Genomic DNA, 23796 nt, shown 5'->3' with positions numbered 1-23796 from the left:
GCTACTCATGTTTTCAGATTTAAAAATGATGCTTCTTGTAAGTTACCTTAGAATGCAATTCCAAGTCTCTCATTGGGGTGGAGGGGGGGGAGAGGGGAAAAAAAAAAGAGGATAATTTAAAATTTTTAGGGGGGGGGGGGGGGGGGGGGGGGGGGGGGGGGGGGGGGGGTGGGGGGTGTGGGTTGGGGGTGTTTTGTTTTTTTGTTTTTTCATTTTGCTGTATGATGAATACCCACAAGCAACTGAAGTGTTGTATTATAAGCATCCCTTCAGTATACTACCTCTGTAAAAATAAAAAATTTGGTTACAGAGAACTGGAAGTCAGCACAAGATTATACATTCCATTTGTTTTCAAATGCTGACCCATGAAAGCTTTCTAACTAGTTAAACATATCCCACCGCAAACTCTGGTTTCTCTTCATATTGTATAAATCTTTTGCCTTTTAAACATATATCCCACTAGGGCTGCTTATTTAAACATGAAGTGCTTGGTCCAACTATGAGACACCGTTTTTTCATAAGTGGATCCAAAGCATTTGATGCCCAAGAAATGGCCCTGGATGTGCCAAGTGGGTGTTACTTCCAAGCTCATAAGAAATCGGAAGCTCAGGCCCCATCTCACTCAGACCTGCTCAGTAAGAGATCCCCAGGTAACTCATATGCTCAAAGCTGATGCTTGTTCTTTGTTTTGTTTCATCTTTTTTGTTTTTAAAACACCCAAGTGAGCTTTATTCATAATAGCCAAACAAAAATTTGTTTTTGTTTTTTTTCCTATACAGAACTGACTTTATCTTTTCACCATTGTTCGATTACAGGTTGTCCCCATTTTTCTCCCATTACTCTTCCTTGCCCTCCCCACCTCCACCCTCCACATTCAATCCTCCTCCCCTGTTGTGTCTTTGCCCACAAGTCCTTTATACATGTTCTTCAACTACCTTCCCCTCCTGTGCTCCATTATCTCCCTTCCCCCTCCCCTCTGGTCATAATTGCCAACATTTGGAAGCAACCAACATGTCCTTCCATGGGACATGTGAATGGAAAAGTAAGCCGTGATATATCCAGACAATGGAATATTAAACAGTGCTGAAAAGAAATGAGCTTTCAAGCCATGAAAATGCATGGAGAAAAGTTCAATGAATATTAGAAGTGAAAGAAGCCAATCTGAAAAGGCCATATGCTATGTGATTCCAGCTACATGACACTCTGAAAAAAGGCAAACTATGAAAACAATAAGAAACATAATCAATGTTTGCCAGCGGTGGGGGTGAGCAGGGAGAGGTGAACAGGCAGAGCACAGAAGCTATTTAAGGCAGTGAAAATAGTCTGTATAATATGATGATAAACAATATGTCATTGTACATTTGTCCAAACCCTTAGAATATATAACACAAGGTGTGCTTTGAGTAATTAGGGTTTGTCGAGGTCAGTCCATCCTTAGCAAAAGTAGATGATTCTAGTGAGTGATGTTAGTAATGAGGGAAACTGTGTTTGAATGTAGGGGAATTTCTGTATCTTCCTCTCCGTCTTGTTCTACACCTAAAACTGCTCTGAAAAAAAGGCTTTAAAAATACCAAAGTGATGCAAGATTTCAGAACCAGTGATCTAATCCAATTTCTCACGGGTTTCTGTTCTTCAATGATGAGGCTATAAAACGACATCATTTTTCACAGACCAGCTGGACTCTGAGTAGCAAAGGGACTAAAGAAAGCATAACCGGAAAATATTTTTGTGCTTTCTTACTGTATCAATATATTTTTCTTGAACAACATCCCAGAATATGAAGTAGGATCAAGTCAGCTGAGAGCACAGATGTTCTTGGATGGACATAAAAATATCGGGCATCATTTGCAGAAGAATATGCCACAGAAACCAATTACTAGACATTGTGACTAGAGATAATTTCAAGGAAATCACATACATTCCCTTAACTTTTATTACAGTATATTGTTATAACTGTTCTACTTTATTAGTAGTAATTATTAAAATCTTGCTGTGTCTGATTTATAAATTAATCTTTTCATACCTATGTATGTATAGGAAAAATATCCATTGGGGGTCTTGAAACATACCCCCTCTGTACAAGGGGAGACTACTGCAATGTCCTTCAATAAAATGAGCAAATGACTTGCTTTTTAAATTCAGGTAAGGTTTGTGATAACCAAAGAAAAAGAATTTCTGGACCTTTAATTTCATTTTCTGATGATAAATAAATAAATAACCTTTCATAGTTTGACTTCCCTCTCTTCAAAGATAAGGACAGGAGAAAGGTCATCCTGCTAATAAACAGGAAGAACTAGACAAGCTGTTCTTGATGAGTTTCACTTGGGATGCTTTTATTTAGTTTACTTAAAATTTTAGTGTTCACAGTCTCTAATTGGTACTCTAACGGCTCCATCTTTTGTTCCTGTGCAGTAATGTCAGTGGCATTAATAGACAAGTAACTAATGTGCTGAAAAGTGTGATTTAATGAAAGTCTTTTCAAATGTTGTGCAAATTCTTTGAAAAGCCATTCAGAGAAACGGTTCACTTTATTTTTTTCCAAGATGTGAGTTGGCGTTGAAGCAGTGTCTGCTCCTCCCTGGAGATTGATTTTTCTAAGCCTGTAGTTCAGATCAGTCAATGTGATTTCCCCTTCTGCCAAACAAAGTTGCTGCCTGCTCCAAGTCATGCTGGGTAAGAAAGATGTGCTTTGTGCTGCCAGAGGATTCCACGTAAATAAGGATAATCATCATGTTCTCACCAGTTGTGAATTCTTTCTGTCATTCTAAAGGAAAAGACATGGATCAGAATTTCAAGTGACAGCTTCACTGAAGATTTCTTCGATTCACCTAGATCACCCTTTCAAATAGGTGGAAGCGTCTAGAAGAAGCGTATCGCTTTTTCTAATAAAACACTGAAGACCACTCAGCTTGAAAACAGAGGGAATCCTTTTTAAACATAAAATACTCCTGGCTGAACAATGAAATGTGTCCTGTATACCACCTGAAGTACTGTAAAACTGTTGAAATGAGACAAAATATAATGTTGTTCTCTTCCTTAAAGCGTGACAACTCCACAGTCTGACACAATGTAGGAGAAAAAGAAGGCTAAGAAATTTTGAAGTTGCCTCTTGTTAGGGGGGTATTAGCAACAAAATAAAGGAGGCCCAAAAATCAGGATGGCAGACATACCATAGTTAAAATTTCATATTTCTTGTGACACTAGAAGAGGCTGGTTTTCACTTTATTTAAATTAAATTAAATTCAATTAAATGTCATTTTATTGCCAAGGACACACCAGAAGTGAGAAACATTTCTCCTAATGCACCATTTTCCCCTGAAAGTCACTTTGATCCATTACGTTTTTATTAGGCTAAACAATTTCCTAGAAAGAGATTAATGCAATGTGGACTTTTTATTCAAAATATACATGTAATTCATATACCTAAGGGTTTCTTACTAAAAGTAGTATAATACTTTGCCCTGGCCACTGTGGCTGGCTCAGTTGGTTGGAGAGTAGTCTTGAAATGGAAGGGTTGTGGGTTCAATTTTGAGTCCAGGTGCCGGTCTGGGCACTAATGGGAGGCAACCATTTGATGCTTCTTTCTTGCATTGATAGTTCTCCCTCTCCTTTTTTCTCTAAAAGCAATAAAAAATGTCCTTGGTGAGGATACAAAAATCATAAAATAAAACAAAAGTAGCATAGATTTTTTGAATACTTCTCTTTAAGTTTCAATTGACTTACTGTGGGAGAGGAGACAATTTGGGCAACTTTATGTTTTTAACATAACGAGAGCAAGAATATCTTTCCTCTCTGAAGAAATCAGCACTATCGTCTTACATTTTCTTGATCTACTAATGTGTTTCCGAGATTGTAGCATTTTGAGGAAATGGAAACCTGCTGCTGAGGCCAGACTGTCAGTTTTAAAGTAACATCACTCTAAAAGTCACAGTATTTAAAACCATTTTTACATATAAGTATTAAAAACTCATCTGTAGTCAAACTCTATTTCTTTTTCTGTCATTGTCACCTCTTTCATCGCTACAAGTAATCAGATAGTTTAAAAACCCCAGACATCGCCAGAGCAGAACCCTACTCTGCTGTTTTGGGTTCTCCTAGTGCTCAGAGAGAGACCATTTGTAGCCACGGAAGAGTGATGTTCGGTCGTGCACAAGGTAGAGCAAAACTGAACTGATTTCTTTAGCCTGAGAATAATGTAACAATTCCAATGTTTCAATAAATTCTCACATTCATCCGAAAGTCCATTTCATTTCTTTGTTGACGTTGTGGTTGAGTGGGAAGGGCCAGGGTCTAGCGTGAGGGCACTGGAACTGAGTCCCCTGTGCATCCCTGAGAACCAGGCTTGGGGACCATATCAGTCAACTGTAGAAATGAATCGGGTTCTTTTAATATGACTTAAAACTCTAAATTCTCTAATGTTATGATTACTAACACTACTTCTGTAATCATTCAAGGGCTCTGCAGTGTCTTGTATCAGACATTTTTGAAAGCAGGCCATATATAATTCCTCAAACTCAGAATACTTTCCTATAAAATGTGTGGCATCTTTAAGGATTGGGGGGGCAAGAGAGAGATGATCGCTTAACTGAAGCTGCAGCCTCAGCTACTGTTATAAAATGATGCTTGAACCTTTTAAACTTGAGATGAAGGTCTTCTCTAGCTTCTGACACAGTGATTGATTCAGCAAAGGGCGCATAGCTCTAATTGGAGCAGTGGGAATAGAACACGGCTGCCTTGGCCACTGGAGCAGCGGGAGGAAGGGGATTATTGATCGTCCACCATACGAATTGCATTGCTATGCATTAAGTGCTTCCAATATTTGGGATTTTACTGAGCCAAAGGCTCTGGATTCATTAAGGGTAACACAAGATCTGCTCTGTAGGAAAGAGTGGCATTTCCCAATCACCAATACAGAAATCAAAGGGCCTATTTTCCAGAAGAAATTACTGTTTATAGTTAACACATAGCAGTGCCTATGCTAGTTTGCCGGGGCTGCCTTATCAGAGGCGGCAGAAATCTGGTTTTCAGTCCCTGGAGACTCGAAGTCTGAGATCGGGGTGTCAGCAGGGCGTCACAAGAGAGTGTCTTCCATTCCAGACCTCTGTCCTTGACTTGTGGATGGGCATTTTCTGTGTCTTTACATCATCTTCCCTCTGGACGTGTCTGTGTCCAAGTTCCTTTTTCATATACGAACACTAGTCCTACTGGGTTAGGATCTACTCTGAAATGACTTCGTTTTAAAGAGCTTTCTCCAAATACAGTTGCATTCTGAGGTCCTGGGGTTAGGACTTTACCGTATGCAGTTTTTGTGGCACAGCATTTAGTCCATCACAGTGCCTCACAAGTGCAAAGCCCTTGCCACAAAGCGTTACATGTATTAACTTCTTTCATTTTACAACAACAGGGCCAGTTCTGTGCTTACCCAGAGTCAAGACAATGCTCACGTGCCCTAGGATGGCACGGAACCCTCGCTGCCCGTGTTCTCACCGGAACTTTTTACCACACCTCATGGAGACCCAGCCCAAACACTGGAACTAATAAATAATTGGGTCAAGTTTGCTGGAGCCGAGGTTAGTGTACAGATCAATGACTTTCCTTTGTAACAGAATGAAGGAGTAGAATTTGAAATTAAAAACACAATGCCCTCACTGACGGTCGGTGGGATTGTAAAATGGTGTAGTCCCTATGGAAACCAATATGGACATTCCTCAAAAAATTAAAAATAGAACTACCATAAGACTTAGCAATCCCACTTCTGGGTATACATGTAACAAATCAAAAACATTAATTTGAAAAGATATATGCACTCCTATGTTCACTGTAGCATTATTTACCAATAGCCAAGATATGAAAACAAACCTTGTTTTGACACAAGTACCAAGAAAATGTCTACTCCTCCTGGGCAGGAAGCAAGAAAATCCTGCCCAGCATCAACTGTAGATAAAAGACAGTTTGTCTGCCTCAGGGAACAGAAGCAGTGATTCTGAAGAAGGTGGCGCAGGGCCTGCCTGGGAGAGACCGGAGCTGGCAGTGATGTGCAGCAGGAATGTGGGGCAGGGGCCACAGGGGAACGAGACCATGGAGAAATGCCCTTTGACTCACAGGCTTGTTGTGCCCATCACAAAAAGTAAAGAGAGCAGCTGGAACATTGAGAAATGTGTCTGGAGTTCCGGGAGCTCATTCTAAGCACAAGGTAGCAATCCGCAACTAATCCGAAATTGAATGAAGCTAAGAATATCAACAGTAAAATTGAAGCCAAGCTCAACTCCTGATCGAATTGATTAAATCTTCTGACCCCTTTACGCCATTGACATGACAAAAGAAGAGGAAGGCGTGGATCTACTCCTCGCATATATGAGAGACATTCAATAAAGAATTGTGAGACACACAAACAAAAGAAGAAATAAAACCCCACCTCACTGTCGTAATCATTTCCCAATGCATATGTGTATCAAATCCTCACATCGTATACCTTAAACTTACCTACATTATATGTCAGTAATATCTTAATAAATCTGGGTGGTTCATTGCAGATGTAATGGGTTACTGTGCATTCATTTCCTTAGCATTGTTTTCTATATACAGTTCTATTTCAAAGGGGCTACGGCTCAGTTTCTCTGCAATATCAAATAAGAAATCAATATATTCCTATGACAAGTCTTTTGGCTTGCTATCAAAGACTAGCTTCAGGTATAAACTAAAATAATAGTACTGTATTTTTTCATTTGTTGAAAAGAATGAAAGCTCTGGGGAAGCTGCTGGCTATTAAATATTTTTCTAATGGAAAGAAAACAAAAGCATACCTGGTGGACTGTCAGAAGTGAACAAACAGATTGCAGTTCTAAGAATAATATGTCATTTTACAGCCTGAACTTTCTCCAGATTCCTGGCAGTGGAGGGACACAAAGAGTGGAATATTGTCACAAAGGGACAGCGAACAAGATCAAAAGATAAACAAATAGAAGATCCATCTTCCTCTTTTCTCTCTGAGCAGCCAAACCTAATTATGTAAACCTTATCACAGATGCTTAAAGAAAGGCTGGGTGCAACAGCATCTTTTCAAAATTGCAAGAAAAGAAATGCTCATCATTATCCATTAAATTCTGTTCTGGTTTTGGTCTCCTTTTGTCTTTGCTCTGAACAAGTAAAGGAAGCTTCGGTTCGATAGAGCAATACTACTGGGCAAAGAAATCCACTGTGAGCCTAGGACAAAGTACTCTCTGCTCTTCTTCATGACATGTCCTTAGTTACACATAAGGGTATGATGCAGGTTAAGCACATAACTGGGAGAGGACACTTGCAATTCATATTAAAAAATATAAATAATTTGGTCAAATCATCACAAAGAAACAATGTATACATTACACCATATGCCACAGAGTAGGATACTACTCAGCAGCACATATAATGGTGATATCCTGGATAAATCTCTCAAACACAGTGCCAAGGGGAAGAGGCAGACAGAAAGGAGTACACGCCCTGAGATTTGCCTTTTGTGACGGTCCTGAAAGGGCGGTAGTAAGTCAGATCAGCACTGGCCTGAGCCGGTATAGGGGGTGATTTGAGAACTGGAAAACTGGCGGGGGAAGATAGCAATTTTACTTCTTAGGATTTCAGTGTTTTTCATACTGTCTGATAGAAGAGACCAAAATGACAGTGAACAAATTGCAAAGCCCTCTGTGACAAGCAGTGACAATATTTCCCCTCAGGAGCAAATCTTTCTTCATAACAATGGAAATTCATAATTTGACATGTCATAGGAGAGGAGCTGAGTGGCCAATTAGATGAACATGGTAGCTAAGTTTTCTGATCACATTAAAAGTAACATTGTACTTGAAGTGAAAAATACTGTATTGTACACTTAAAACTTAAATGTGAATTGCTTTTAATTTAGCTATTTCTATTTCATTTTGAAGTTTGACCAATTTTTCATTGTTGCTCATAGTTGTTATTTTAGTATGCTACTGTCTTCATCCTTTTGGGCTGATATAAAAAATACCATAAACTGAATGGATTGTGAACAATGGAAATGTATTTCTTTTTTTTAATCTTCACCCAAGGACATTTTTTTCATTGCCTAGAGAGAGAGAGGAAGGGAGAGAAAGAAAGAGAGAGGAACATGCTTGCCTTCTCATATAGGTCCTGCTGGGGGATTGAACCCTCAACCTGAGCATGTGCCCTCACCAGGAATCGAACCTGCACCATTTGGTCTATGGGATGATGCTCCAACCAACTGAGCCACACCAGCAAGGGCAGAAATGTATTTCTTGCAGCTCTGGAAGCTGAGAAGTCAAAAATCAAGGTGCAGGCAGCTTTGAAGTCTGACAAGAACAAGCTCCTTGGTGCACAGACACCGCCCTATTAGCCATAACCTGAGATGGCGGAAGGTCTGGAGATTGCACTGGGAACTCTTTTATTTATAAGGGCATTAATCTCTTTTACGAGGGCCCTCATGGTCTTCTCACCTCCCAAAGGCCCCATCTCCTACTACTATTATCTTTGAAGTTAGGTTTCAACATACAAATTTGGGGGGATGAACACAAACATTTAGTCCATAGCAGATGGTTAATCAAGAATATGGACTTGATTACTGTCAATGTGGGGTCAGAGAGTAGAATCGTGAGGGACGAGTCTGCAACTGCCACGTAGCAATGTCATGAAACTAATTCTGTAACTGTGTTGGTTCCAATGTGTCCTCTACAAGGGAAAGGCACTGAAGCTACCAGGCAAAGTCTCGAGTAGGATTGACTGAAGGTAACCCATTCTATGGGATACCTGGCACAGAAGGACTTGCTAGGCAAAAGTGTTGTTTTAAAAAATAGTAATAATAATAATAAAGTCTATTTTTCAGCCTAGACTGTGTCTTCATCTTTTAAATCAGTTTTAGGAAACAATAGTTAATGATTCACTTTTAAAATATCTTCCCTATCCTCACAACATTTTAAGAAAATAACACAAGTGCGCAAGTTAACATTATTACCCTCAAATATATAAGCCTCAAACAAAGTTTAGGCAACAAGGTATGAGATAGTGCCCCTCGCCCTGTTGCCTTAGTCACAGTGTGCGTCTAGGGGGTGGGGGGGCACTCTCTAAGCCAGAGAAGCAGAAACACTGGGGACATGAGAGGATAGCTGTTTATCTTTTTGCAAACTTGAATTGTCATCACGTGGAGGCACTAGTATTTAAAATAACAACAATGAACCAACAATGATGACAACAGCAACAATAATAATTTGAAAACCCAGTAGTTCAAGTTGGCTGGGCTGTCTCCCCAATGCGCCAGCATTTCCTTATTCTTCAGGAAAAGGATTTTTCAGTACTATCATGAGAGCCGCCCTGTGGAGCTTGCCTGACCAAATTTTCACATCAATTATTTTTTGAGGCTTTGCCCATGAAAGCAACAGAAGCTCCTGTGGTTGGTCTTTTAATATGGACACTGGACTTCTCTGTTCACTTGGGAAATTAAGACACGTTGCATGTTCGTGTTACTATGTTTTTTAAAATGTGTCATATTTGCATTTATCTCCTGTATATAAATGGGCACTACTTCTCCTGAGTAATATACTACATTGTAAATTCAGCCACATAGTAGGAGAGCATATTGGAGAGTTGCCCTGCCCCAGGAAAGAAACACAGGAAGCAGGCAAGTTCAAGGCCAGCCATCCCAGTTCAACCTGAAGGGATATTCCTCTGTCGTTATTGCCTGAAGGGCATGCAAAATGTAACTAAACTTCAGCCGAGTTAATTACTTCCCATGGGCAGCTTTATTTGTAAGAAGTCTGAATGAAAGAATCCCTTTTCTATTGGTACACTATATTGTAACTAATTTAATTTTGTTGGATGGCAAACCTAATCTTGCTGACAATATGAAAAGATGTGAAGAAGAAAGTGAATGACTTGTGATAACATTTTGGTACAGATTCTCTCCAAATTTTCTAGTAACAAATGTGTACACGCATATTCACATAATGTTTAAGTAAACATCAGACCATATGGTGTACACATACATGATTTCGTAACTTGGTTTCACAGATAACTTTACATTACAGACATCATTCCAGATTCATAATTATGAATATAATAGAGTGCCAATTTGTGTGGGTTTGTCATTTTTATTTGGCGGATGCCCCTTGAGTTATTTCACAGCTTTCACAAGTATTGTTCACACTGCAATGAACTTTCTTTTACCTTGTGCCTTTTAGCCAATTATTTCTTTGGGGGGACAAAGTTCCAGAATTGGAATTACTGTACAGTAAGCAGAGTATCTAAAACCTTCCTTAAGGTTTTCTCTTGCTCTTTTCTAATCTAGAGTATGAGATCTGCTTCACATTATTGTGACTAGTTTTATTTTTTGATTTCTATAAATTTTAAATGTGTTTTATTTCTTATATTGCAGGCAAATTTTATATTCATATTATTTAACTGTTTTTGTTCAAATTTTACATGATGATTTATAGGTGATGTCCATATGTTATGGTATCAGGAATTTTCTATACATATGTTTTTAAATTTATTAGTTGTGTAATATGATCTATTATGATATTATAATTCATTATCTTCTTGTATAATAAATCATATCTTATTGAGATGATATGAGTGTCTAATTATGTATAAAACTAAATATCTTTATATACTAAGTAAACATTTATAATCTTTTTAAATTTCATAGTATTTGTCAATTTCTTATGTTGAATTGGTCATTTGTAAGGTGTATCACAATTAATTTATATTCAATTTCTCTTCTTTTTGAACTTTTTCATATAAATTTGGCATGCACAGTTCTTCATCATCTTCATTTATCATTTAGTTTTCATGTCATCTTTTTTCATTGTTTCTTCATGGCTTCTGAATTGGGAGCAATGATTTGATTCAAAACTCAATAATGAGGACAAAACAGAAACAGACTCTTAGATACAGTCCAAAGCACTGCTGCCAGAAGAGAAAGGGGGTAAGGTGGATGGTGAAAAAGTGAAGAGAGTAAAAGTTGTACATCTGCACTTGTAAGATAAACAAGGCACAGGGAAGTCAGGGAAAGCACAGGGGTACAGTCCATAATATCAGAATAACTTTGCTCAGTGGTAGATGGTTACTTGACTTATCATGGTGATCACACTGTAAGACACATAAATGTTGAGTCACTATGTTGTACACTGAAAACAAATAGAATATTCTATGCTAACTATACTTTGTCAGACAGAAAAAGTGAAGAACCATATGATATCACTCATATATCCCACATGGGATATAAAACTGAAAGCAACAAACAAACAAACAAATAAGAGAAACTAACAAACAAAAGCTTACATACAGAGACAATAAATAGTATGGTGCTTACCAGGGGAAAGGGCAGTGGCAGATAATAAAGGGGAAAGGGGTTAAAATATATGGTATTAGGTCAAGACTTGACCTTGGGTGGTGGGTAAGCAATGCAATATATGGAGGATATATTATAGAATTGTGTATTTAACCTCTATATAATTTTATTAACAAATGTCACCCCAATAAATTTAATTAAAATATGTTTAAAAGGCAATAATGATGATCCTGCGTCTAGTTAAAATTTCGGTATTTTAGTCACCATGGAGTTTTCTGCATTGATTTTTAAAACATTTTACACTGTATGCAAATGACACAAACACCTCATCACAATCCCCTGGCTGTAGGAACATGGAGGCCTATCTTCATTTCTGTGTCATTACGGAAGAAGGTAAAGATTCTGAAAGTGGAAATTATACCTGAACAATGCAGCTATAATATTACATTTATTCAGGGAACAGGAGGGAAAACTTGAGAAACTTACTTTGTTGCACAAAATCAGAATTATTTCCTCTGATAAATACAACACAGTATTAAGAAAACTGATTTCTGTAGATGTCCTACTTATAGAAAATAGTGATGTACAGTGAACATTATTTTCACTCACATGTACAGTGACATTGAAACTACTTATATCCGGATATGAAGAAATTTTAAATATTTATTTCAGTACTGCCATTAATTTCTATTTTTATATTCCAAAAAGGCAATATGAAATCTCAGGGATTTTATCTGTCCTTCTATAGCCATCACAAAAAGACCATCATTCTGAGAAAATGCTTACATAAAAACCAGGACACACTCAAAGACTCCAAATAGAAAAAATATATATTCTCCAAAGAAAGACATAAAAGGGCTATGAAAATTTTTAAAGAAATAGAAGTTTATCTTAAGCCAAAAGCACATTATAAAAAATAATTAGTTTTAGGATTTCATAAATTTGCTTCTTCTATTCACTAACTATTGTGACTGCATTTCTGCTTTCTGGTATTTTAATAATTCAAGAAATCACAAACCTGTTCTTGTAACTCTAGAATATGGTGTTAAGTATGTTTAAAAGGAAAACTGCAAGGGAAAAGAAATGTAAATATGGAAGATAGCTCCTCATTTCATATCTGAAATTCTGCAACAATGAGCGAGAAAGTGCTAGCCATGTGACTACAGCTTAAAAGAAATGGCATTAAAGAAAGTGAGAATAAAAAATGAGGAGAGGCTTAGGAACCTCCAGGTCATCTTCAAACGTTCCATCATTCGAATTATAGGAGTACCAGAAGGGGAAGAGGAACAGTCATGAGTGGAAATCTTATTTGAACAAATAATAAAAGAGAACTTCCCCATTTTGGCAAAGGAAATAGACTTCCAGGAAATCCAGGAAGCTCAGAGAGTCCCAAAGCAGTTGGACCCAAGAAGGAACACACCAAGGCACATCATCATTACATTAGCCAAGATTAAAATGAAGGAGAGAATCCTAGAAGCAACAAGAGCTAAGGGGACAGTCACCTACAAAGGAGTTCCCATCAGACTGTCAGCAGATTTCTCAAAAGAGACCTTACAGGCAAGAAGGGGCTGGAAAGAAGTATTCCGAGTCATGAAAACCAAAGACCTACAACCAAGATTGCTCTATCCAGCAAAGCTTTCATTTAGAATGGAAGGTCAGGTAAAGTGCTTCTCAGATAAGATCAAATTCAAGAAGTTCATCATCACCAAGCCCTTATTATATGAAATGTTAAAGGGACTTGCCTAAGAAAAAGAAGATAAAAAATGATGAACAGTGAAAGCACAGCAAACTCACAGTTATCAACAACCACACCTAAAACAAAAGCAAATTAAGAGGCAGCTAGATCAGGAGTGAACCATAGAAATGAAGATCACATGGAGGGTTAGCAACAGGGGAGTGGGAGAAGGAGAGGGGGGAGAAGGTACAGAAAATAAGCAGCATAGATACTAGATAGAAAATAGGGGGGAGGGTAAGAATAGTAGGGGAAATATAGAGTCTAAAGAACTTGAGACAAGTGTTCATGAACTAAAGGGGGAGAATGGTGGGGGAGGGGTATGCTGGGTGGAGGGGAATGAAGGGGGGGATAGAACAAATGTAATGGCATAATCAATAAAATAAAAATATTTTAAAAAAGAAAGTGAGAATAAGTAAATTATTAATGTTTCCACAGCCATCTGAAAAAGAAAATGTCAAATTTGACACAATATATTCCAGTATCCAAAGACAAGAAAAAATTTTCTTTATAAGTCAAGATTTAAATATTAACAAATGATTGCCTGTCAAAAATATTTTCATTACATGTGTAATGGTTAAATGACCATCCTATCACAGAGTCAGCCCTTGGGATTCAAGCACTGCTTACGAAAGCTTAAAGCACACCACCAGGAAGGGTGTGCACGGGAGCTGGCCTGCTGGACTCCGCACCATCCAGTCTGCCTGCTGCGATGCACTTCTATGCCGTGATCAGTTTTCTAGGTACAGTAGGAGTCCTGATGTTTAGAAACTATTTCCAGAGGGTGTTTTATCTTTGTTTGTTTGTTTGTTTGTTTGTTTACTTTTGTGTGAAGAGGAGAATTCTGCTTCCTGCCATGATGGAGTAACAGGAACTGGATGACCTTCCTCCTCTAAAGAGATGAGAAAACTGGGCAAAGAGTATAAAATAATTTTGATATTAGTCACTGCAGGACTGCTATCCTTGCAAGAAGAGAACAAAACTATGTAAACTTTATGATAGCCCCTGGCTTAATTAGTGGAACACACTGTGGAGAGCAGGCCAGCAAAGGAGGTCCCAAACAGAGCAGGACAGTCTTACCGACTCTAGGAGACATTCATTGGAGTTGGTAACAAGATCTGCACAGAGTCCTTTGATGAACTTTGAAAATTTACTAAATATGAAGTGTGCATATACAGGTTCACACTCAGTGAAGTTAGGAAAAGAGCGAGTCTTGAGTTCTTGCTGAATCCAAAGTTGTGCTTGAGTTGAAATTCAACGAGGTCTGGCAATAAGAGCCACTGGGGAGCTGTGAGTTGAGTGGATTGGAGAACTGACATGATTTTGAGCTCCGACAAGGCAAAGTGCAGAGTCTTGTCAGTCTCACGGAGAATTCAAAAAGCTGTCAGGATGACAAGCTGTAAGAGTGGGCCCAAACCACCCCCAGGGTAGGAAGGACTGCCTTACGCCCACTCCTATGAAGATGGCAGCCCCTGAGAGAATCAGACTGAATCACAAGTCATCTGACTGCCAAAATAAAGCCTCCTGCCACTCATTTAAAAAGAGAGCACAATCCTAACATTCAATAACATAAAATAAAAATATCTGGCATGCCTCAAAATTTACTAGATATGAAGTGACAAATAAAAATATATAATCCATAATCATGAGAAAAAGTGGTCGAGGGAAAAGGATCACTTCAAGCAGAAATCAAACCAGTAAATCCCAAGAAGGGAAACCAGAACTGTTGTAGGTGAACAAATATCCACTTCCTTCCCTCGCTGCACACACCTGTCTCTCTCACACTTGGGATCGGCTGTTTGCCTAACAGCCATAGGTTTCTGGTGGGCTTTTAAAACATTGCGAATTTTTGCTTTTCCCCCAGACTTTTGTAAGTATGGAGGCAATGCTTTGTCTAGTGCTCCAAAGCCCCAACCTGAACAAAATCCCCATACTTGAGGCACCGGGCCTTAAATAGAGAATTCAAGAACCAAGAACAGTCCTTGTTGCTCCTTGTTGTCACTGCCAAAGCGTTCTCTGTAAGAAACCCAATGGTCTAAAGTCCATTACCCTAGTGTGGTATATATTTATCAGTGTATACATACTGCTCTCCACTCATTTTTTAAAGATTTTTATTTATTTATCTTTAGAGGGGAAGAGAAGAAGAGAGGAGGAGAAACATCAATGTATGGTTGCCTTTCGTGCATCTCCTGCTGGGAACTGGCCTGCAGGGAACCAGCCTGCAACCCAGGCATGTGCCCTGACTGGGAATTGAACTGAAATTGTCTGGTTCGCGGGCCCGCGCTCAATCCACTGAGCTACACCAGCCAGGGCTCCACTCATGTTTTAGTCAACCTACAGATTTGACTATTAGTGAAGATTTTAGCTTCCATATCCAAGTCTACCCAATATTAGCTCATAATTCTTTGTGATTTCAATATTCATTTAGATAATATATTGAATACCATAGCAATTCTCCAATCGGTGACAATTTCTGCTGTAATAAATTTGTCCTCTCTCTAATATATGCTCTACTCTCAAGATTAAATGGAAGGCTGTGTTATAACCCAAATTGAATTCAATCTATATGTGATATATAGAGCACCACAATCTCTTCTGTTTTAAGTTTGCTCCTTCAAGGATTCTGACTCCAATAAATCTTCAACTAGGTTGAGGTTCACGGCCTCTTCTGACTGATCCTCAGCCCTTTACCTTCCATTTTTTTCCTGTTTAGGTTCCACAGCCTGTAGCTGTAATGATCCTTTTACATATATTTCAAAGTCCCTGGCCCTGCCTCTCTTGGTTGAACACAACTAGCATATTGTCATCCCAGGCTGCATTACAGCTTGCTGTCTCTTTCAGGGAGCGGGAACATAGTAAAAAAACCGCAAGTACAATGATCAGTTCACTTTAAATTGATGAACTTTAACTTCAGCTGAGTTCATAAGGCTATTCAGACACCAACCGTATTTTCACTTCTCCATTCACTCCCCCTCTCATCTAGGTGACTAATTCACACGCGTGGTAACTAACAACCTCACCCACCGCACTCCCCTTCATCAACATTCATCCCCTCCCCCTGCTTTATTCCCCTCCCCCACAGCACTCATCTCCGTCTGGCATCCACACTTACATTTTTACTTCTTTCCAATCTGCAAACTAAAATATAAGCTTTGCGATGCAGGCAGCTTGTCTATTTTGTTCACTATTGCATCCTTACTGTCTAAGATAGTACTTGGCCTACAATGTTGGCAGTCAACTACAGTGGCGATGAATTTAGAGAATGATTTCTTTCTTTGATGGCTTAGGAAAATGAGCCCATTAATTTATTTAGGACACATGTCTTTGGGAGGGATAGGTTTTTTATTACAATTGCAAAGATTTAGTAATATTGAGTGTACATGCAAAAAAGATTATATGTCATAGCATTCTCTATATAAGTTAACATTACTGTTTATTTCTTAATATTAGACATGACACATTAACTGACTTACAGCATACTATTATGGACAATGGAGTATTAATTCCTGGGTCTGCTTGTCCCTTTAAGGATGCAAAAGGCCCGAGGTTCTCAAAGACAGTACTAAATATCCACTTCTAAACCATCCTCTAAAACATTTTCAGAAAGCAGAAGGTTCCTCACCTCTACCCCATCACCTACCCCCATTTCTCTCCAGCGTGAGCAATACAGAACACCCACGCGTTTAGTCATGGTCTCAGGGAATGAAATAATCCTAGAGGTAAGTCAGCTTCTGGTACTTTTATTGCTTTGGCAATTAATAACTGTTTGGTCTGGCACAGGGCTGATGAATTAGACTCATCCTAAAATGGTTTAGGCAATGCACGATTCCTCCAAACCATCTGTGAAATTTTATCATATAATCTCTAGGATCAATTCCAAGGAAATTACCCTACCATCATAATTACTGTGGTTGGATAAACAACTACTTTGGGGCAAGAGGAAGGGTGGAGATGAACAGACGCTGGGAGTAATTTCTTTTACAATGCCCTAAAACAACAGTTGCAATTTAACTGTGCTAGGCCTGTCTAGGGACAGAATCAAAACTGACATGCTACAATACAAAGAATTACACAAACCATTCTCCTTGGCCTAGGCTCCCAGTTTACAAAAGACTGTTTCCTTTGAAGTGGCGCCCACAGTGAAACAATCTTCTGATCTAGTTATCTGTGTCTTAGTGAGTGAGACTCTGACAGGCTCTTGGAAGAATTTCTCTGTTTAAAGATCATTCACTTTCTACCAGAGTTAATGTCCATCATAGCAGATCAAAACTTCGCCTATCATCCTGGCCAAATTGATTTGGTTTTCATCGCATGTAGATAAATGAATTTTGTTCAAATTAATTTCAAATAAATATATTAATGAGGGCTATGCTTTCAGTGACTCTGAGTGTCAGGGGATTTCAATATTGGCTCCACTGTTTATAAACTAGGACCCTGAGTAGTATATTAATCTCTCTGTGCTTTTTCCCCTCACATATAAAATGGGTTTATGGGAAGGGTGTTTTAAAGATCAACCTATGCTTGCTGTTGTTTATTTTGTACTTTTATTCTATCTTCAGCCACATTATCTTACCAAAATTTAACCAAATCTGACCCTCTCATAGTTGATTGGATCTTTTATTTGAGAAATGTAAAGATTTTCTCTCAGTCTTCACTCTCTTGAGATGTCTTCACCATTTAGCGTTTTGATCTTCCTTTAATCAAGAAATGTTTCCTTGGCTTCTGATACTATTGTCTTCTATTTCTCTTCTGACTCCATGAGAATAGTTTTCCCCTTTCAGATGCAATTATTCTCAAACAATCCTTCTAGATCACTTAAAAAAATCATGTAACATAATTGCTTTGAGTATAACTCCAGATACTACCTATCTAATGGTGACCCTGAATGTTTACTTCCAGCCTTAATCATATTTCCAAAGTTCCCAACTATTTTTAACCCCCTATGTCTCAGAGTATTCTAAGCTAAAGACCACCACCAGCACCATAAGATCATCATAACCATTATTATAAATGTAATATAAACCCTTTATTAAACACTGGCCTTTATTAAACACTGGCTATGATCCAGGGATCATTAAATGCTTTGGAAATGTTATCTCATTTCATAATCATGGCCATTTTTCCCCACAGAACAGGACAAAGAGTATAAGTGGGGTTAACCAATTACCTATGGTTTCATAGTGTGAAGGGGCAAAGCTGAAATTGTAACCTGGCTTTGACACTCCAGCCTCTCACTGTGACTGCCACACTCTACGGTTCTCTCCCTGGACTTCACCATTCAACTACAGCACAAGGATTCTATTAGTAAAATGCCCCTCAAACCTGTCTGATCTTGTTGCTATTGCTCTACTTCAGACTTTTTATTATTTGTTTATTAGCACTTCTAGATAAGTGAATTTGGAACTAATTTTGCATCAAATCAAATTTAAATTAAAACACAAAATTACATGTCTTCCTTGCTTTTCAGAAAGATAATGTATATTTTTAATATCTTTTTAGTTTTATGGCTATAATACATGAGGCCCATTATTTTCAGAGAACTAAGAAGTAATCATGAAATTTGTGAAAATGGCAAATAGACTAAATCCATTTTCGCTACTATAATGTTAATAGTAAAAAATGTAGCATGCACATTTTAAAATTAATTTGATCTTATTAGATCAGTAAATCAGGAACAAGTTAAAAAACCCAATTGGGATTCAAACATTTGCACACATAGTGAAATAATATATACAGAGTAAATAATATATCCAAAGTGAACTCTCTTTTTTATTGGATTATATTAGAATTCTATAAAAATGTAAGAAGAAAAAAATGGTTTATTTTGGGTTTTCTTCTCCAAAAATAGTACCAGTTAATGTTTTCTGACTCACGTAGTTATATCCTCTTTGCTCTTCAAATTCCAAGACTTAACACATGTTCTTTTCTATGAATTTCTTTCGGTAATAGACGCTGCCTAAAATGTAGCATTGAGTGGAGAGATGGGTAAGTATACTTTTCAGTATGTAGCTGACACTTTTACAATTGATATACTTTTTATCTTGAGGTTTGTTTGAATTGTTTCACGTTTCTTTTTTTTTTGTTAAGGTCAAATTTCTACTTCTGGCCACAGTGGGGCTGTGCTTAATCTGCCAATAATCACTGAGCCTGACCTGCCAATATAAACAGAATGCTGGTAAACATGTAGAAGAACTGCTGTTAGATGTCAGCCAAGGAAAGTGCATGACCGTGGTCCCCAAGAGGAGAGAAACAGATGGGGCTGGCCAAGTGATCCTTCCAGCTTTATACCTGGAAACAATTTCTGGACCAGGAGTGCTTAGAGCTGGAAGCCAAACGGACCCCGTGGCTCCTCTGGTGACCTTCATAACAGAACATTTTGATTCAAAATGAGATTTTTTAAAATCAAAGTGGCCTTATCTCTTATGTAACATTTAGAAAGTCTGCCCGTATTTCACCAGGCTTGAACTTTTCAATGCTCAAATCCATTTTTACTGTAAAAAAATCCAATGAGATCCTATTTATCTTGATTTGAGGTTTGAATTGTTCTTCAAATGGCATTGCATAGAGGCCACTTTCCCCCCCACACATAAAGCTGGCCTAGATTAAAGAAGCTTCGAGTGACAGAGATGTGCATAAACATCCCAGTGGCTCTGGTCTCTGATACACGACTTGAGACAAGTTGGAGAACCCTTCTTCCTCCTGTGCCAGGGACCAAACGCAATAGCAGGGTTCACCTCTGTGGAAGCACTTAGAGGAAAGAGTTTTTCCATTAAGGGTTAATATCTCTTACCTTGGAATGGTACATATAAAAAATGAACTGACTATTTCTTACCAGGGTATAGATGTAGCCACACTTCTTACAGAAGTAATGCTGAAATCACCCACTTTAACGATTTCAAAGTTGTCTCACAAAAGGCAATCTAGTATTTTTCGAAATTATTATGTATACATGCTTAGCAATACTGGTAATCAGAAAGAAAAGTCCTTTTCCTCTTGGTGTTATATCTTTTGTATACTTGAGATGTCAATTAATCACATACAAAAGCACAACCTTTATTGAGTGTCTCATGTTATTAATATACAGTGTGCCTTCCCAAAGTAATGCTTTTAAAAACTATCTTATAAATCATGTTTAGAAGAACTAGTATTTGTTGAGGGTTGAATTAGTGTCAAATATTGTTCTAAATCCTTTATACATCTCAAAATACTTAATCCTCGCATGAACCCCAATTTACCAATAAGTAAACTGAGGCACAGAATGGTTTGCTCACAAAGTCTAGCTGGTAGTCTAGCTCCAAAGCTCAAGTGCTACTATCCTGACCATAAATGCATTTTTTTATACAGAAATACTCAAGAAACATGGAACGCATTCTTAATGTTCTAACATTGATTACTAATGCTCTTTTTTTTATTATTTATCATTATTGTTGAAATAGTTGAAAGGATAAAGCGAGTGACATGCAATGTGACCAGGGCCACAATCATACCTTTTAATAAACTAGCCATACAAATAACAGATCCTTGTTAGACTGTGCATTTAATGACAATTAGAATGTGCACCAACCGACATGCATGTTGAGTCAAAAATCATACAGCCTCTGTGTAAGATATGCTGTTGACCCTCATTCCAGCAACAACGGCAGAGAACAGGCCAAGAAACCTTATTTACAGTAGCATTTATTTAAAACTGACATGTAATATCATGATTGGGGCATCATACAGTAATTTCTTCCTTAGTTGTATGGGATTAATTTTTCCCAAGGGGGAAATTGTTCTTGAATGCTCATTACCAAAATATGGGTTGGAATTGAAGCATTCAGTCTTTTGAAAATATTGAGCAGTGAGCTTCCAAAAATGATTTCAAACTCGGAGTCCATCAACCAGTTTTGCTGTAAAACATGCTTTAGAAATACTGGTTACTGTGATTAGCTCCTCCATACAAAGACAGAATGAGCAAATAAAGTGAATTCAAACAAATTAACAAAGCCTGTTCTCAATTTCAGGGTCTTTAGTTATATTTTGCTTGTTTGTTTGTTTTGTTGATTAGGTTCCTGTTAAAGGTGAGATCATGTGGTATTTGTCTTTCATGTTAATTTGTTCTATTTTGATGATGTTTGTCAAGGTCTTTTTCAACTTTTTCCTATTTTTCAGTTTATTTTTTTCTACTACATAGGAAAATGCATTTTTTGAGACCTATTCATTTTTTCTTTAAAGTTGATGGGTAAAATTCCTTAGAAATCCTCTTGTAGCTCTAATTTTCAACTAAAATCTACTGTCCAGGAGAAGATAGTCCCAATAGCCTATATATGTTATTTGATTACTTGAGTGCTTCCTTTATTCCTCACTTTTCCAAAGCCTTAGTTGTACTTTATTATCTCATTTACAGTTATTCATCATAATCACTTAGAGAAATCACCAAGAACAATTATCCCTCATTTTTTAGCTTTCTTCATGAAATTCCTGCTTCCCTCTAGTATTTTTAAATAATACAAAGATGTAAAAGGGTAGTACTTCTTTTGTGAAATCTCATTATATCTGAAGTATTATGAACCTAAAATTTCCTCAAGAGGTTTGGGTTTTCAAAGTGCATGACAAATGCCTTTTGCTCATGTATTTCATGATAGGCTGTCCCCTGGCCTATCATTCATGGTCATCCAATGGCAGACATCAAAGATGAAGCACAAATCAATAACAGTTTTCTAGTGGAAGGTACTGATTTGATCCTTACTGTAGAAATAAAGTTGTTCTTTTGATTCACTTGGCACATTTCTAATGCATATTTTGTAACATATTAAGCCCTCAAAAAATTTTGGGAGTGATACTTAGCATCTTGCAAAACCCTTTTCTCTTTCAAAGTTTACAGTAGTACCAAGAAAGATGTTATAATAAGACACCAGGTTAGGCCCTGGCTGGTGTAGCTCAGTGGATTGAGCGCGAGCCTGCTAACCAGAGGATTGTGGTTCAATTCCCAGTCAGGGCACATGCCCAGGTTGCAGGCCAGTTCCCAGCAGGGGACATATGAGAGGCAACATACATTGATATTTTTCTCCCTCTCTCCTTCCCTTCCCCTCTAAAGATAAATAAATAAAATAAAAATATTATTTAAAAGACATCAGGTTAAACTGAAATGAATAAAAATTTGAATTACGATATTATCTTTTTTGTATTTTATATTTTTTTAATTATTGTTCAAGTATAGTTTGTCTTTTACTCCCATCCCAGCCCCCAGGGCTTTATAAAATCCAGTTAGCATACGAGTTCTGTCTGCAGAACTCAAATGGAGAGATTTTAAAGATTTTAACAAGAAACACAATAAGTTCAGTATAATATGCGCAATATAAACTGTGAGGAAACTACAGCTAATAAAAAGGAAATGATCAACAGGGTTATATAATGTAGCAAACATTTATGAAATTAAAACTGAATTTTAGTCTCTTTCAGTGTGGACCCAGTACCTCTTTTGTGAAGCGGCAGCTGAGGAGGCTCCAACGCTCGCCACGGCTGATGAAAAGCCCAAGGAAGGAGTCAAGACTGAGAACAAAGATCATATTAATTTTAAGGTGAAGGTGGCGGGGCAGGATGGTTCTGTGGTGCAGTTTAAGATCAGGAAGCATACACCACTAGGAAACCAATGAAAGCCTATTGTGAAACACAGGGTTTGTCAATGAGGCAGATTAGGTTCCAATCTGATGGGCAGCCAATCAAGAAAACAGACACACCTGCAGAGTGGGACGCGGAGGATGAAGATACGATTAATGTGCTCCAGCAGCAGACAGCGGGTCTCTACTAAGAGAATCCGCTGCTTTACTGCGGAGCTCTGTTCCTCCAGACCAAGAGGACATTCTCAACCAGAAAACTGCAGTTTGGTTCCACCACATCCTGACTGCTGCAGTATAGTTTTCTCTGTTCTTCCATTGTCCCTTTCCCCTTTTCTTTATTGCACATAAAAAAAACTGATGTACGTGCACAAGCATTTGCATTTTTTAAACTAAACGGCCAATGGGATGTTTTGATGAACATCAAATGAAGACGGGATGGGGAAAAATACTGGTTCTGGGAAGATACCCTCTTTCTCCATTAGTGGCATGCTCATTCAGCTCTTTATATTCCTGTAAGTTATTTTGCTCTCACTGTTTAACAAAAAAAAAAGAAAGAACAACATAAAAATTCTTGCATACCTTGTTTGATTATATAATTTTAATGTTTTTCATTTTTTCCTTGTAAAACCAAGGACAATTTTACAACTTGTTTGTACAGAGCTGTTACATGTAGGGCAATCTGTCGTTAAGTAGGGATAAATTACTTTAAAAGAAAAGTATCCTAGGTAATTTCCCCTTCAAGTCAACACGCTTGTTGTTTAAATAAACTCCTTGTTTCAAATGAAAAGAACTGAACTTTAAAATTAGCATACTTAAAACCGTGGCATCGACCATTTCAGACATCGTAACAGCAATTCAGTATAAAACGTTTTTGATCATGATGTTTCCCTCAGTGGTTTTACGGCAGAACCACCTTAAATACTGTTACAGCGGCACTTCTGGATTCTTATTCCAAGGCTGTCAGTGGAATCACTCCTCGTCTTTCCCCAGCTGGTTCCAGCATCACCGGGGACAGACTGCAGGTGGCGAGCTGACTGGGAGACTGGCACAGACCCGGGAGTCAAAATCGTGATTAGGCGGAATTGTACTCCATGCATGATTACGAGCCTCACATATTTTAAGGATTTTAATTTTTGAGAAAGATGCGATAG

General features: G+C 38.0%; 1 pseudogene; it reads left to right on the top strand.

The window, feature by feature from the left end:
- Positions 1-499: 499 nt before the first annotated feature.
- On the top strand, positions 500-22836 carry LOC119058446 (small ubiquitin-related modifier 2-like; annotated as a pseudogene).
- The last annotated feature ends 960 nt before the right edge of the window (positions 22837-23796 follow it).

This window comes from Artibeus jamaicensis, unplaced genomic scaffold (assembly GCF_021234435.1).
Source record: "Artibeus jamaicensis isolate MK-2021 breed Jamaican fruit bat unplaced genomic scaffold, CSHL_Jam_final contig_497, whole genome shotgun sequence".
Lineage (NCBI taxonomy): Eukaryota > Metazoa > Chordata > Mammalia > Chiroptera > Phyllostomidae > Artibeus > Artibeus jamaicensis.
This window is presented reverse-complemented; position numbering and strand designations above follow the sequence as displayed.